This window comes from Rhea pennata, chromosome 3 (assembly GCF_028389875.1).
Source record: "Rhea pennata isolate bPtePen1 chromosome 3, bPtePen1.pri, whole genome shotgun sequence".
Taxonomy (NCBI): domain Eukaryota; kingdom Metazoa; phylum Chordata; class Aves; order Rheiformes; family Rheidae; genus Rhea; species Rhea pennata.
In genome coordinates, this window is record NC_084665.1 from 47,266,229 (window position 1) to 47,281,472 (window position 15,244).

Genomic DNA, 15,244 nt, shown 5'->3' on the forward strand with positions numbered 1-15,244 from the left:
ATTTGGAACTTTATGAAGATTATTACCTATTTTTACCTCACTGTAGTGGACAAAAACCTAACTATCACGCTCTTTTTTTCTCTCCCTTCTTCCCCCCACCCCAATGAACTAAAGCAGTATCTGGAACAATATTGCAGGGCAGCATGAAAACTATACTTAATGCAAATGAACAGAACTACCAACAGCAGAATTTCACACACAGTTTTGCTGTCGGTTGATGGTTACATATGAATTTTAAAAGCATGTCACAGAAGGGAAGATGCTATTAGAGGCTGCTAGGTAGTCTCACTTTCTGCTTTTTGTTTGATACTCTGAGAACTTGCTGCACGAAAGAGTTCAGCATGCAGCTGTAGGAATAGTTCTTGTATTGCATGCTTGCATCCATCTTTTTCAGAAATGTATTTTGAAAAACAACTCAATTTGTTTTATATTTGAGCTGAATTTCTATCAACAACTATAATGTATTTTAGGAAGAATCTAGCTTTCTAATAAGTGATACTCCAGCTGTAGTTAGGATCTTCTCCTGCATATAGTTTACTTCAGTCTTGTTTAAGTTCTGTCTGAATTTCTAAAAGCCATCTTTAATCCAAACTGAAGATGTGCATTTTAATCTTACTTTGATATTTGTAGCTCTTAAAGCCAAAATCTTGCAACTGGGCTATGCAATTAGAGTCAGCAGTCTGATAAATGAATGAAGGCATCTAAACACAGGGTAGAAAAGTTCCTGTGGCTATCTGCCTAAGGATGCTGGTCAATTTATTTATTGGTGACTTCTGTCGTAGTTGCTGAGAATGGATCAGGAAGGCAGATAGTTTAGAGCTGTCCTTGAGGTCGCTTTTGTGGGTATTGTAGGAGCGTCCAGTAGGCAGAGTTCTGGTCATTGTACAGCAACACCATCCTGCAAAGAACTCACATGCCTGAGATACAAAATATGACTTTGTAGGCATTATTCACAGACTGTCCCCTGAACTTTGCTGTCCAAGTTTGCCCATGACCTGCTTGAAACAGTATGTATCTGTTTCTGTACAGTGCAAACCCAGCAGAATCAAGAAAGAATTATGAGTGCATATCTGAGGAAAAACCCATAACTTGTGAGTTAATGTAATGCTAATGAAAGCCCTTACTGAATCAGTAAGCCAGGCATGCGTGATAGTTCTCAACAGGAGATTTCCTGCAGAGAGAAATAGAAGATTTCCTCTATTGTTTCTTTAAATTACAAGTATAGCTCAACACATATTAGAACCAAGTAGTTCACAAGGAAGATCTGCATCTTGACAGGACCCTTTGGAGGCAGTGACTGAGGTGTGAACTGTTCTCAAAGCCTATTTGCAACCTTGAACCAGTAGCTCCCCAGTGCTGTGGAACAGCATCCAAAGGACACAGAGCTGAGGCCAAAATTTTTCTATCCTAATGGAGCAAAGAAAGAAATCGCACCGCCAGCTCCTTCCTGGCCTTCAGCAGATCCTCTGTCCCCTAAGAGCCTAATCATCTATATGGATACTGGAGAAACTAAGGCCTGTACAGCTGGTCCAAGTAAAACAGAGCTTTAATACTCAACCAAGCAGTCTTCTGCAGGACTTGGAGATGTCCTTTTTCTGTTTCCTGGCTAATTACACAAGCTGGCTGACTGTGCTGTGAGATCAGGATGTGGCCCTGGGCCCTTCACCCACAGTGCTGGTTGCGATAAGGGGCAGCTCTAACCTGGGCCTAATGACAGCATGGCCAGGGCCCGGGACCTACAGGGAGCCATGGGGATGCTCAGATCCCCACTGTACTCTAGGGTACATAGCACTTTTTTCTGAGGGATTTGCTCCTTCCAAACTCCTCCATGCTGTTTGAAACTAAGATGCTAAAGGACAGGCCACAGTTCATCCTGCTCCTCACTGGCAGCTTTGTTTTCTTGCTAGGACATAGTGCATGCATTCAGCAGGGTAAGGGTGTTTGTTCGTAGGGCAGCAGGCTGCCATGGTAGACAACCCGTTTGCCCATTTTCCCTCAGCCAGGCTTGGCAGAAGCCTTGCAGCCATGTGTCTCCACTCACAGCATATTACTTTCAAAGCTTTTAATTTTTCTTTAAGCAGCACTCTGGATTTTACTCTGAATGTCTTGCAGAGTAAGAAATTTCATTAAGTAACCTCTAAATTACAGCAGTTATCAGCTCTGCTGCTTAATGCCTGGGAAAATTGGACTGTATTTTGGAGCAAAGACACAGGGAAAAATATACTTGGCAGGTCAGTATTTTACTGAGATGCCAACAAGTCAAAAACACATGTTGCTGCTCTGAAAATAGCACACTGTGATTTTCCTGTAATGTTCATCTGTAAAAAGAATTAACAAATAAAAAAAAAAAAAAAAAAAAAAAAGAGGGGAGGGAGAAAAGTTTTCTCTGCTTTTTGGGTGGTTCCAAACAATTTCAATAACTGATCAGAGGGTTATAGGAGGTCCTGACCTCAGCCTTAATTTCCCTTCTTACCAAAAAGTAGCAAGAGTGCCAGTGAACCTGAAGTTAAGCTGGCTATTCCTCTCCTGAGTTGATTTTCTGAAATCAAAATAATCATAGTGAAGGAAACTTTTGAAAAATTTCCATTTACAGCTAGATGCAAAGTATTTTATAGTGATTCTTTTTGTTGCTGTAACATGCTGACTGCTATGAAAAGACTCTGTGGAACAGCTTCCTAATGAGAAGAAAGAAAGGTGGGAGAAACAGGAAAGAAGGTGGAAGGGGAAGAGAAAATTCACCAAGTTGAGTTCTCTCTGACATGATATTTCCCAGCTACATGAGCTAAAGTATTGGCTCCATTTATCTTGGTGGCAAAATTTATTTTGACTTGTAGGAAGCCTGGACTTCATTACAGCTGTTTGTTGTTAAAGGATTGACTGAACATTTTGCTATCCTTACAACATTTTTCAGAGTTTACATCTGCCAAGAAGCAAAAGTCTGGTGCGTGCCTATGAATTTGTGTTCAAGAAACACTGCCTTGGCCCGTGCATTGCATTGAACCTTTTTGCTTTCACTTGCTTGTTTGGCCACAGCTGAGTTCCTCCAGAACAGAGAATGACTGCAAATACATGTGGCCAGTAGTTATAGCTTATTTTCCCTTCCCCATCCTGGAGAAACTGAGCTGCTGCCGGTGAGTCAGGGCAGCTCCCACCAGTGTAATATAAGTGCAGACAGCAGCCAGAGCCTTTTTGAGGAACTGAGCTGCTGCGAACCCAAGGGAAACTATGGAGAACTGCTTCACAAATGCCTTTTAAACCCTCAGGAAATCCTCATGACCTGTAGTCTGAGATGAGTTCCAGAAACTGAGTGACCCAAGTCATAGCAAAAGTTCGGAGAGGTGAGACTTTCTTGGCTCATTGCCCTGCCAAGGCAGGAATATCGCTTAGTGTATGTCTTCAATTTTGTCCTTGCTGGCTCTCACCTCAGCGAGAGAATGGACGTTCAGCCACTGAAACTCATTCAATGTCTTTCAGAAAGTCCTTCAGAAAGATGTAAAGTTGCAAGACATTTTAATAGTATAGCTGCCTATCAGATGCTTGCTTTCCTTGAGGCACACTTGTCATATTGCATTTCATGCAGATCCTGCCTGTATTTCCTTTATAAACCACTAAAAGGAGCTGAGAGAGGGAAAAAAGAATCCCAGATCAAGTCATTTGGCGTGCCCAACCTTTGGTCAAGTTGTACCATATCTCTACCACCAGCCTTGAACCACGCTTTAGATCATCAGGCCAACTTTGAAACAAACTCAACTGATTGTATGGAAACCCTGCAACAGCCTCAGGGAAGCTCCTCACCCTGAAATTTTATCAGTGAAATGTGTACAGAGGTCTAAGAAACTGGTTTGAAAAGAGCAAAGCTTGCTCCCTGATGGTCTTTCCCCCAGCTGTTCAAATCTAGTCCTGGCTGGGAGTGAGCAAAGCTTGCTTAGGACTTATATGAGTAAATCTTGACCCTGCTGCTTTATGCAGTTCTTCATCACGGAGGCATCAAGCACTGCTCAGCTGGGACCAGCATTTGGCCCCGTCTCCCTGTGAGGCAGGAACCAGCCCAAGCTCAGACCAGGGAGCCCGTGCCCGAGAAAGGCACCGAGCCAGGTCCCTCAAACCTACGGCTGCGGCTCCAGCGATCGGTGCCTCTCTCGCAGCCCGGGCCGTCTGGTTTCCTCCCAGAGAGCTAGCCGTTTGCACTATCCGGGCTCTCCAGGGGCTTTGTGGGGTTGAGAGAGTGGGAGCTGGGAGCTGGACGCCACGGACACCAGCTTGCCCGCCTCTGGTACGTGCGGCAGGACACAGCAGCACGGTTTGTTATTACAGAAGTAGCTTAACAGAGGGCCCACTGCCAGGACAGGACTATTTCCCTTCGAGGCTTTTAGCTGTCTTTAGCGAATAATCCGGGCACCAGAGCCCAGCTGCAACAAACCGCCTCTGTTTTAGCACAGGACCTCATGACCCTCAGCAGAGAAAGGGACTTCGTCTTCAGCTACTCTCTGTCCCCCTCCCCCCTTTTTTTCCTTCCTGACAAACCCATTTGCCCCTCGAGCAAACATCCCAGTAGCCAGATCACATAAAGGATTTCTCAGTTATGGAAAAGTCTGTCCTAAAACATTTGGTTTAAAACTTCCTGCGCAAACTTCTCAGGCATGCCTTTAAAATCAGGCACAAAAGTATTTGCAAAGAATGGCCGTTGTGAAACTGTCAGCATTTCGTTGACATTTTTTAAAATGTATCACTTCCGCCTCTCTCAATCTCTTTATCCCCCCCTGATGAGGGCAGAGATGTCACCCAGTCCCACCTCGGTCTCTCTGCTAGCACCAGCCCGGGAATGGTGCAAGGACGGCAAGATCAGCAGCCTTGCTGTGCCCTTGGGTCGTGCCTCAGCACAGCTTTCTTTTCACTGGCTACAACATCCAAACTGTGAGCAGTTCTCTGAAGCCAAAAGACTTGCACCAGTATAGAGCCAGAAAAGAAGATGGAAAAAATAGGTTGGGATGGCAATATCCTTGTGAGAGAAGTTACACGTTGGCAAGTAACAGAGTAAGGGGTTGCTTTTGAATCCAGTTTCACAGATTTTATTTAGTAGTCAGTAACTGCAGTTGGAGAGGGCTTCAACTAACATGTAAAAATCAAAACCTTGACTCCTTTTAACTGTACAGATTCAGTTAATACCCATAAAAGCAACAGCACTGAATCCTTCTTCGTTCATTTTCAATTAGTCCCACGGGGCACTACATTTTCCTAGAGATTCCATTAGCATTTACTGTTAAGTTCACTGCAAAGCACTTCTGTTTTTAATTATATAGCCCTTATAATGCTTCCTCTGGCACTATCCTAGTATGGAAAAAACGAGCATAGGACGTGGATGGATTAAAAAATAAAAAAACCCAGCCTATTAATTCCAGCTCTAACAATGCCAGATCATTATACTTACAAACAGATATGTCTCCCTAACCCAGGCCAAACAGCTGGCTTTGAGTGTTTGGATAGGAATGTTGTTCTAAATATGACAAAAATGTCTTTATCTGCAGTAGCTAATTTTAGATAGCATTTTTGGCTAGGCAGTAGAAAGACTTAAGAAATTATTAAACTTCCATTTTTAAAAATATTTTTGTAGGACGCATTGCATCTAGTATTTCATAACTGTTCCCCTCAGGATGTCCATCATGCATGAAATTCTGAACCGGCTGCATCAGCATGTGCTAGCACACACACCCATCAGTGTGTAGTTAACGTCTTTTACCTGGAAGTTATGACCGTTCCTGTAAGGCCACCAACCTGCAGACCACGACCAGGTTGGACCTCTTGCTCATGAGCTACTCAGAGGACACACGGCCCAGTCCAGCCTGACAAGCAGCCAACCTAAACACATTGCATGGATGGGGGGACACATTGGCCAGCATCTCCAGAAAGGCTGGGAGAAGTGATTACTGGGCTGTGGTGTCCCAGGCTCCAGGGCACAACCGTACCCACCTGACAATGCTCCTTCTTCTTCTGTGTACATTACATTTCAATAGCCTTTTTCACCCTGCTCCCCAGCTCTGCAGTGAGTGTGTCTCTGAGCATGCAGGCAGGCACAGTGGTCTCCTATAAAACTGGGTTCAATGGCCGTAAAGCTCTTTAGAGCAGTGAAGAAAGGCCTGCTCAGCACTCCCCAGAAAGCAACTGATTAACATAAAATTTTGGTTTAAACAACTGAGACAAAGCCACCATTGTGCAAGGCACTAGCTAGGGATTTGGCTGGCACCAGCTTTTACGGCCATGCCCAGGAGTGCAGGTTTAAACTCCATTAACCTTAGGACAGGCAGGGAGGTGGTTTGGAGAAGGTTTGCAAGCAGCAGCAGATTTCATAGAGGGGTTATGTTTCCCTCCCACGCCCAAACCGCACATGCCTCCCTCCCCCATCCCGTCCTGCCCAGCGTAAGCAGCCTCCCGAGCACCACCGCAAAAACCGCTCCACCGTCCCGGGAGGGTCGAGCCCGCTGGGCCCTGTGGCACTGGGAAACGCCTCGGTGGGCAAGCGAGCGGCAGCATCCTCACCGAGCCTGGCGAGACGGTGTCTGGGTACTGCTGCTGTTTGGGATGCCACTGATTTCCTGCTCAAAGATAGGAAAAAAATCCAGCATTTCAGGGCTTCTCACTGCCTCTGGATGAAACAGGTATTTCACAGATTTTTTTTTTTTTTTTTAAAAAAAAGGGCAGCAAAAGCCGAATAGAAACCAATGGCTGCAGCATCCCCCTAAAACACAGCACATGTGGATCAAATCTGTGCTGTGCTCACGTGCCCGAGCCGTCCGCGCAGAGCCGAGCAGCTCCGCGGCAGCGCCTGGCTGCAGCCCAGCCCGCTGTGGGCCATTCGCTCGCTGGAGACGTGGAAGAAGCAGATCCGAGCTGCCGCTTTGGATCGAGAGGAGCAAGCGGAGACGTGTGTGCGTAGTAATCACAGCTAGCATTGTAAACAGAGGAATTATTGTCTAATTAAAGAGAGAGGGGAAGCACGCAGCCCAGAAACAAGCTGCTAGTCGAGAGGTGCAGAAAAAGATTTTAAAGTGCTCCAGAGTTCTGCTGTTTAAAAACTCGTATGCTTCGCGTTACTTCTGCCACGGTTAAAGTCGCTTTTGACTTAAACAGCCTCAGCACTTGCAACCAACAACCTGCAGAATGCTGTTGTTTCAAAAGTTATCTAAAGCTGATTGCATTTTTCTGTGATGCGCTTTCTCTCCTCGCTCAGTCGTTGCAAGGGACAGCGGGACTCGAAATCCGTGGTGGTTGTGGGGAAGGGACGTTCACCATCCTCCAGGACGCCAAGTGTCAGCCAGATTCCAACAAATGCATATGTTTTTAAAGACAAGAAATCAGGGTTTAGAAATGCCAAATCTTAATAACCGAAATTGAAACACTGAAAATCTGCCGGTGTTTCCCCTTTTCAGCACAGCTCAGAGGGTCAGGGCCAGCTCCGTCTGTCGCCCTGTTTTCCGAAGAGGCTGTGGCCGCAGCTTGGCCTCTGTCGTCCCTTTTGGCAGCAGGTCCTGGGCCTCCCACCAGAAGGTGTTTCCTCCACCCTGGCCCTGCATTTAAGGGAGACGGATGGTTTCAGATAAGATGTGGGAAGCAGAGTGCAGGAAATAACTCCAAGTCTTTGCCTGATGGCAAACTTTGCGTGACCTCTGATAACTCGCTTACCGAGGGGATGCCGGCCCCTGGAGAGCATGTACCAGCCTGCTGACTCTGTGGCTGATATTTGTCATCACCTTTTGAGGACGGGTCAGTTGAAGGCCACAGGGGCCAGTGAATCACAGGTTGATACCACAGCTCAGTGCTTTAGTTCTTTACGAGGCAAATAGAGGTCACAGCAGGTTCCTCACCAAAGTGGCTGTAAAGAGCTATGCTGAAGGTTGAGTGCTCAGATAGTATGGCTCTGTGCCATACTAACTGTGCTCAGTTAGTTGTTTTTACCCTCTTCATAAATATAAACATCTCATAAATACTACGTCACTGTGTTCTTTAATATTCACACTGCAGTGGCATGTGAAAGTGATGGTGCCTTTTGTGCTGGCCTTTGCACTGACCTGACAGATGTGAATATTACAGGCGCAGATTAGTGCAATCAGACTTGTACACCGAGTGCACCAACAGAAACAAAACTCCAGGCAGGCACAGGTGGCCCTTCTTAGCCTCAGTTCGACCACAGACAGCACTGTTTCCCTTTACAACATTACAGCTCACAGATCTTTGCTGTAAAATGTTGTAGAGGATGCCCTTCTATCAATAGACTTTTTGGATTGTAGCCCCACGAATGAATGAAGTTGTAAACATTGTTACTGTAGGACATCGTTTGCTCTTGTACTGGAGTTACTCTAAAGAAGTTTTCCATGCTCAAGTCCCTTAGATATTCTCCTGATAACCGTAAGTACATTGAGACTCCTGTTCCGAGACGGCAAATGAAAGCAAGAGGCTCTGGTCTTGGTATCAAATGACAACACTCACCTGAGCGCTGAATGCCAGCACACAGCGCAAAGCATTGCTTTGGTCTCCTGGAAAGGCACAAAAAGCATCAGCTGAAATCGCTGGAAAGCAATCTTATGGTGGGAAGTGCAAGAAGCAGACATTTGTAACCCACTGGAGAAGCGGGAAAAGACGTCTCTGTAAACACTACCTGAAAGTGTGGGCTAACTATGAGATAAATGTCCCTTCACTTTGATAAACTTCATGCTAGGGCCTGCACAAGAGCGCCCCTGTAATAAATCACAGCCTGCCAGTTCATCAACGGTAACGTGAAGGCAATTCCCACCTGAAGGCCTCTTGCAGAAGATGTACTCACCGGTATGCAATAAAACCGAGTGGTGCTGCAGTAAGTCATTCTCAATACAATTTACAGGGACACTTAGATTCAAAATACACTAATGAACAGGCCGTTTGACAGAAAAGACCTCGTCAGTTGTCATACATATGCCTGAAAAGGTGGCTTCTGTAGACAGCGGGTGTTTCAGGACACTTACCCCTGGCAGAGATGGGATTTAGAGCAGACAGGAGGTTGAGTTTAACAGCACTTTATCCCTACTCACTTCTCAGGTAAAAACTTGACAAGAAGAAATCTATATATATTTCTTAATATATATATTAATGCAAACATGCTATATATATTTATATATATATAAAAAACATTATTTATGCTGCATATGAAGTATATATACACAAGTAAACATATCTATTAATGTGTATCTGAAGTAAAAATATTCTATTTGTCCCTTCCTTGTTTGTGTATCTGAGCGAGACTATGGGAAGAAACAGAATATTGCTTAGTTAAAAAAATGTGACATTAAAAAGCTAACATTAGATCTTCAAAGATACTTAGATCACTAAGTCCCACTGATGTGGTAAGTTAGTGTTAATACTTTTCAAGACCTGTTTGTTAGCAATCAAGAAAACTACTTACTTAACTAACAGCTCTGGAGACTTAATTGTCCAAACACATTCAATCATTCATTAGGGAAGGAAATCCCTGCCTGTAAACAAAGGCAGCATGGGGATATGTCATGTCAGGAGCAGAACTGGCACATCAAAGTGTTAACAAGTCACAAGTTATGGCCAGTCAAAGTTATCAACATGGTTTAAACATCAGAAAAGAATAAATTGGGCTTCATCTTTAGATGTATTCTGGTTTCTGAAGTGTTAAGGCCTACTCAGATGCCATTTTCTAGATTTTCTCTACCATCACATAAGCTGAAACTTTCAGTAAAAGATCAAAAATGCTCCCTTTCTCATAGCACTTCTGGAGCTGGTGCTTTATGGAGAACACGAAATTCTTTGACACTGACAGTATGGCTATAAAAGCTGCCAACAAGGAAGATAGATGCCTTTCTAATGTGGGTTGAAATGTTGAGCGATGGAGTAAATTTTACCCTCAATGAGGCACAGATCATCTTTTAAACAAGCCCAAATCACAGGCTGCATGTTCCCACCATAACCAAGGCAGGGGCACAGGGGTATCCTGCACGATGCCCTCCAGGATGTCCCAGGTCCCAAGTGCTACACGATGATGTCAGGCTTTTAAGGGAACAGAGTTACTGCTGGGCTTCTCAAGATGCCTTTCAAGCATGAGGATCTGATCTCCTGTTGGAAGCACACAGTAGCCCATCATTACTGTAGCTCCATCTTTTGCTGTGCAGCATTTTCAATAGCTTTTGGTGCAGTAACACCCTGGACCCCCTGCTCCGCAGACTTTGAGTATGCTGGAAGGTAAGGTAAGGGCAAGAAACAAATTGTCTGAAAGAAAGGAGTGCAAATGTGGGGATGCCTGCTGTCTTTCTGCTCATTTGCTTCACACTGACCTGGGGAAATTTGCTATGTATCTTGAAATACTTAGGCCTATGGAGTCAAATAAGGACAGTGCCCACATTGCCCCGAAACATGGATATTGGTCCTGCGCCCCTCGGGCATAGGAGGTACTTTCCCGTCACCATCTGCAGTGGAGCGGTCTGGCTGCAATCTCTGTGGCCATGTGGCCTCTCTTCAGGCTACCTGCACCAGGGTGTCTCAGGTCTGGAGCCACCGCATCCCCCAGCAAAGCTGTCCTGTGCCCACAGCTCTTCCAACAGGCTTGTGCCTGAGGGACGCCTGACAGACCACTTTTCTTAAATAGAAAAAGCTAGCAGAAAAATGAGCCTGGGCTTCATCAGTCTGGACAAATAGGGATCTCACAGGGAAAAGCACTGGCTCTCTGTCCACAGTGTTTTCACAGAATCAGCAGTGGGGAAATGCTCCTGCAGTGAAGGCAAATGCCGACAGGAGAGAGCTGCAAGATGCCGGAAGGTGTGGAGGATGCAATATGCTGCTCTTCTGTGTCTGACGTTGGGAGTTTAACCAAACACCAGCCTGCAGAGCTGCTAGTCACCCACGTGAATATATTTTCATAAGACTGAAAGAAATAGACTTTCATATTTATGTGAAAAAGTGTTGAAATCTGTACATACTCTTTGCCCCTCTTTTCTCTTCCTTCTCTGCTTCCTCTGCAAGCTCTTTTAAAGGATGTGCACTTCTTTTATTCCCAAAGAGGCATCTTTTCAAACCAAATGTTCAACATGACCATCAGTTGGCTCCCCCCTAGGATATGATGGAAAGGCATTAGGACATTCCTTTTGGTGGCTTCTGATATTCCTGAGGGCAACCTCTATTCGTGAGGAGATGGGAAAGTTTCTTTCCAGTGCCATCCATAGCTGTTTGTCAAATCAAGCTAATGTTTTACTGGTGATTTTTATTTTATAGACTGAAATAATGAAGAAAAGTGTCCCATCCCCAAACTGCTAGAAAGAGACATTGCCACGGGACGCAAAATGGGTCACTTCTATCGGTCCTCAACCTCTTGGCCCAGATCCAGCCTGTGACTCCAGGCAGCAGACCTCTTCCTCCCCTTCACGTGTGGAGACCTATGCGCTGGGACTGAAATACATGCAGTGGCCGCTGGTGCCTTCCTTCGATCCCCTCTTGGGTTGGGGCTCACCTGCGGTAGAGGTCGCTGGCTGGAGCAAGCGCGACTGCGAAGGATTGCGTCGAACGCCAATGGCCACGTGTAAAACACAGACCGAGGCCTGTGTCGGCTCCCGAAACTCCCCCGGCACCCACCCCAGCCGTGTGTGTTGTCTTTGAAGCAGTCTGCTGCCCACATTCAAGGCCAGCCATGATAAAAGGCGGGAGGGCAGCCAAGCTCTCTGAGATTTTTGGCTAGTACAGGGCATAGCTGTCCACCTCCCGCAGGGCGCGGGGGGCTGCTAAGCGCTCGGCGCGCTCGCCGGGAAGGCATTCCTCTTGGTTTTGCAGAAACCTTTACCCAGAAAATGCAAACCACTGTATATCCAAACATTGTCCTGTGCCAACAGCACAAACGGTCGACATTTACTGTCATCCTTCTCCCCAAGGGACTGGCCAAATTCTCAGACTTCTGGGACTAGCATGAGGTTTTAAATACCTGAATAAATATGACCTCATTTTCCCAGAAGCACTTATCCCATAAATCATTCCTTGCTGTCACTGGGCTCTCTGGGACCCTCAACATCTCTGAGAAACAGGCCTCTTCTCTTCAGGCACTTCAGGGTGGAGATGGAGCCTGTGCTTCTGGTTTCCAAGGCTTAAAATCGTAACCGTTGTGGCTGCTTAGGGCTTGCACGCTTCCGTTGCCCCGGCAGAACGAAGCAGCACATTTGCTACCAAGCAGGCTAGCAAACCGGCTCGCCGCACAGCTGAGCCAGGCTTGTCAAGAAACGTTTGTGGACTCCAGCGCAAGCTGCCTCGGGAGCCGTCGTTCCCTGGCTCCTTTCAGCCTTACAGTGTCAAGCTTAACGCAGCGTTCGTTTTCTTTTCCTCGCGTTGAATACATGCCTTTCCCCCAGGGGTTATGCAAACTGCACTGTGATTCTGTTTTTCAGCCAGCCAGCCAACCATGCACCTGCTTTTGATCAAGATTTTTCACTGCATCCCTTGTTGGCTCAGAAAAGTGCTTTGACAAGCTTGAAATTTCCTGTCTCAGGAAGGAATAATAACGTGCCACTAAAACAGCAGAGCGGATTCCGTTGGAAAGATATTACCTATTAATTGCAGTGACCTTTTAGAAAGTTAGACTTATTAAAAGGATCAGAAACTGAAGAAGTCCTGGTGGTGGCATTACTAAAGACATCCCAGGGCCTTAAAGAGATTTTTGGCACCAGCATAAGACACAGCTTGGGTCACTGCCTTTGTAGAGCATTCATGAAGATGCTTTTCAGCCTCTGTTTCTTGCACCCAAAGGAGCTTTTGCTAACCTAGTTCAAGAAAAGGTAGCATGTATGACAACCTTGTTAGGAATGAAGTCAGACACTCTTCAGTTCAGCCTAGTAAGGCACAAAGCTGAGCTGAGAATGCAGCTGATAACTACTCATCCATTTCTCTTTCTCCATTAATCTAAAGAAATCCCACAGAAACTGTAGAAATACGTATTCATGGTTTCACACTGGAGAAAAAATCTGTGGGAAGGCAGTTTCCCTACAACGGTGCCTCAAGCTCTCCAAAAGCTCAGGCCACTTCTGTCTCAGCTCTCCTGGAACAATGTCCTGCTAAAACTTTCAGTAAGTTATTTATCAGGTGAATACGTAAACCAGCCATTCATCATATCAACATACAGTGACAGTGGCTGAGAGCTCTGCTGTTAATCACTGACCCCATTTCTATTTTGGTTACATGCCATGTCCTCTGGGGAATGAAGGGGATAAGTCATGACAAATCCATTCTCTGCCGCACCAGATAATCTGTTTTCAAGCTGGAGCCGATGCTGAGAAGCCTGTCCCACCAGCCTGCTGCTGGGTGACCAAGGGTCTCACAGTGTAGTGTGGCTGCATCCCAGAATACTTGTATTGGTGCCCCCTTGGACAACTGGCACAAATGGTTTTGCTACGTAGTATTGTGTCCTGAAGTACCCTGCTGAGGTGTGACATGGGCCACTCTTGCATGCTGCATGGGAAGGATGCATCTTTCCAAAGATCCCACAAGTTAATTCCCAGAGGGCTGACAGACTTTGATTTGGGTATTAAACTGGTGCAGAAAGCCCGTGTCTCACCCTATGGCATACATAGCTACAGTCCCCTTTGGTGGTGGAGAGCTCAGCTGGGACCTTCACTCTACCAGTGAGGCTAATGCTAGAAAGAGTGCATCGCTCTCCCTTGTGAAGTTCCACCTCGTAGTGTTGTCTGAGGCACTTGCTGGAGCAGACCCCAGGCCAACACTTACTTACTGAATTTTTGGCTCTTCCAAGCTGGCTGCAAACTACCCACCCGGTACTGTCAACACCCAGAGCTTCTGGATGTGCCTGGGGTGCACCTTGAGACACTGAACCAATTTTTCTGGTGGAAACCCTGATGTTAGGCATGAGCCAGGAAGGAACTAAAATTGACCTTTGCACTGACATCCAAAGTCAGCTTTGACTTTGGATGCCAATAACTCCCATGAGATCACATACCAAAATCTGTGGGATAACAGGGAACAGCCCTGGGCTACCGGAGCCCCTTCCCGGAGCCTCGTGCATGTAATTGCGCTTGCTCGCGTCCTGTGGTGGATGGTTAGGGGGTCCCAGGTGACTCGGTGCAGCCTTCCTCGTTCAAGGCCGTAGCATAAGAGCACGTTTCCGTGCCTTCTCATGGTGGAGAGATGATGGCTGCATCGGGCTCCCACCCAAGGGAGGGCGCTGCATCCTGGCGCGACTACGAATGCCGAATCGCCGCTCAGCAGCGACAGGGATTTTAACCATTTCGGAAACAGCTGGCGGGCGGGTGCAGCCGCCCAGGCCGCAGGACGTGGGTGCTCCTGGGAGCCGGGGCGATGGGAGTCATGGACGTGGGTTTGGCGGGCAGGAGGAGCCTGTCTGGGTTCCTGCTTCCCCCACTGCGCGGGTTTGGGACTGAGCCCTGCGAAACCGCAAGCACCCGAGCAAGGACGGGAACGAGGAAAGCGCGGTCTGAAGCGGCAGAGCAACACCACTGCTCCCCCCCCGCCCCCTCGGGCACCTCGTTTTCTGCACATTTGTGTCCTCCAGAGCCAGCTGCTTAGCAGCCGGATAAAATCGTCGCGAGGCTGCTGGCGGCGCCCTCCCCGGCGCAGCCGCGTCCCGGGGGGCCCGCGCGGAGCCGTGCCCTGAGGGCCCCCGCGAGCGTCTCCCCGTGCGCGGCGTGGGCTGTGCTGCTTCGCGGCTCCAGCCCCGTGCCCCGGCAGAGCACGCAGCAGCCCCGGGGCAGAGCCCACGGCACTAACGGGTTTTTTTTGCTCCCTAGAAGACCGGGAAAGAAGCAGATTTGGGGTCTGCTCCTGAAACATCTGAAAGCGAAAATATTCTCTGTTCTTGACTGAATGTCTAGGGGATGCAATTCCTCACTTTGATTCAAGGCTTTTTAAATACAAATGGAGAAAAAATTGTGGCAAAGAGTTCAGGCTATATGGTCACCAGACCAGAACAAGAACAAAAAGATGAGTAGCATCTGCTGCCCTTATGGTCCTCATCCTTGCCCAGTTTGGCTCTTCTGCCTCTACGGATTATATTCAAAGAGGTCTCAGGGCTTTCCTGCTGCCCAGGAGGCCAGACCCTGCTCCTCGGTGGAGCCGACATCCCCGGAAAGGCTGCGCAAAGGGCAGCAGATGAGGATTATTTAAGAGCTGTTGGGAGTGCCGTCCATAGCACGCTTGCCCTTGTAAGTGGCTGACTCGCAAACGATAGCTGTTTGCAACTGCTGAC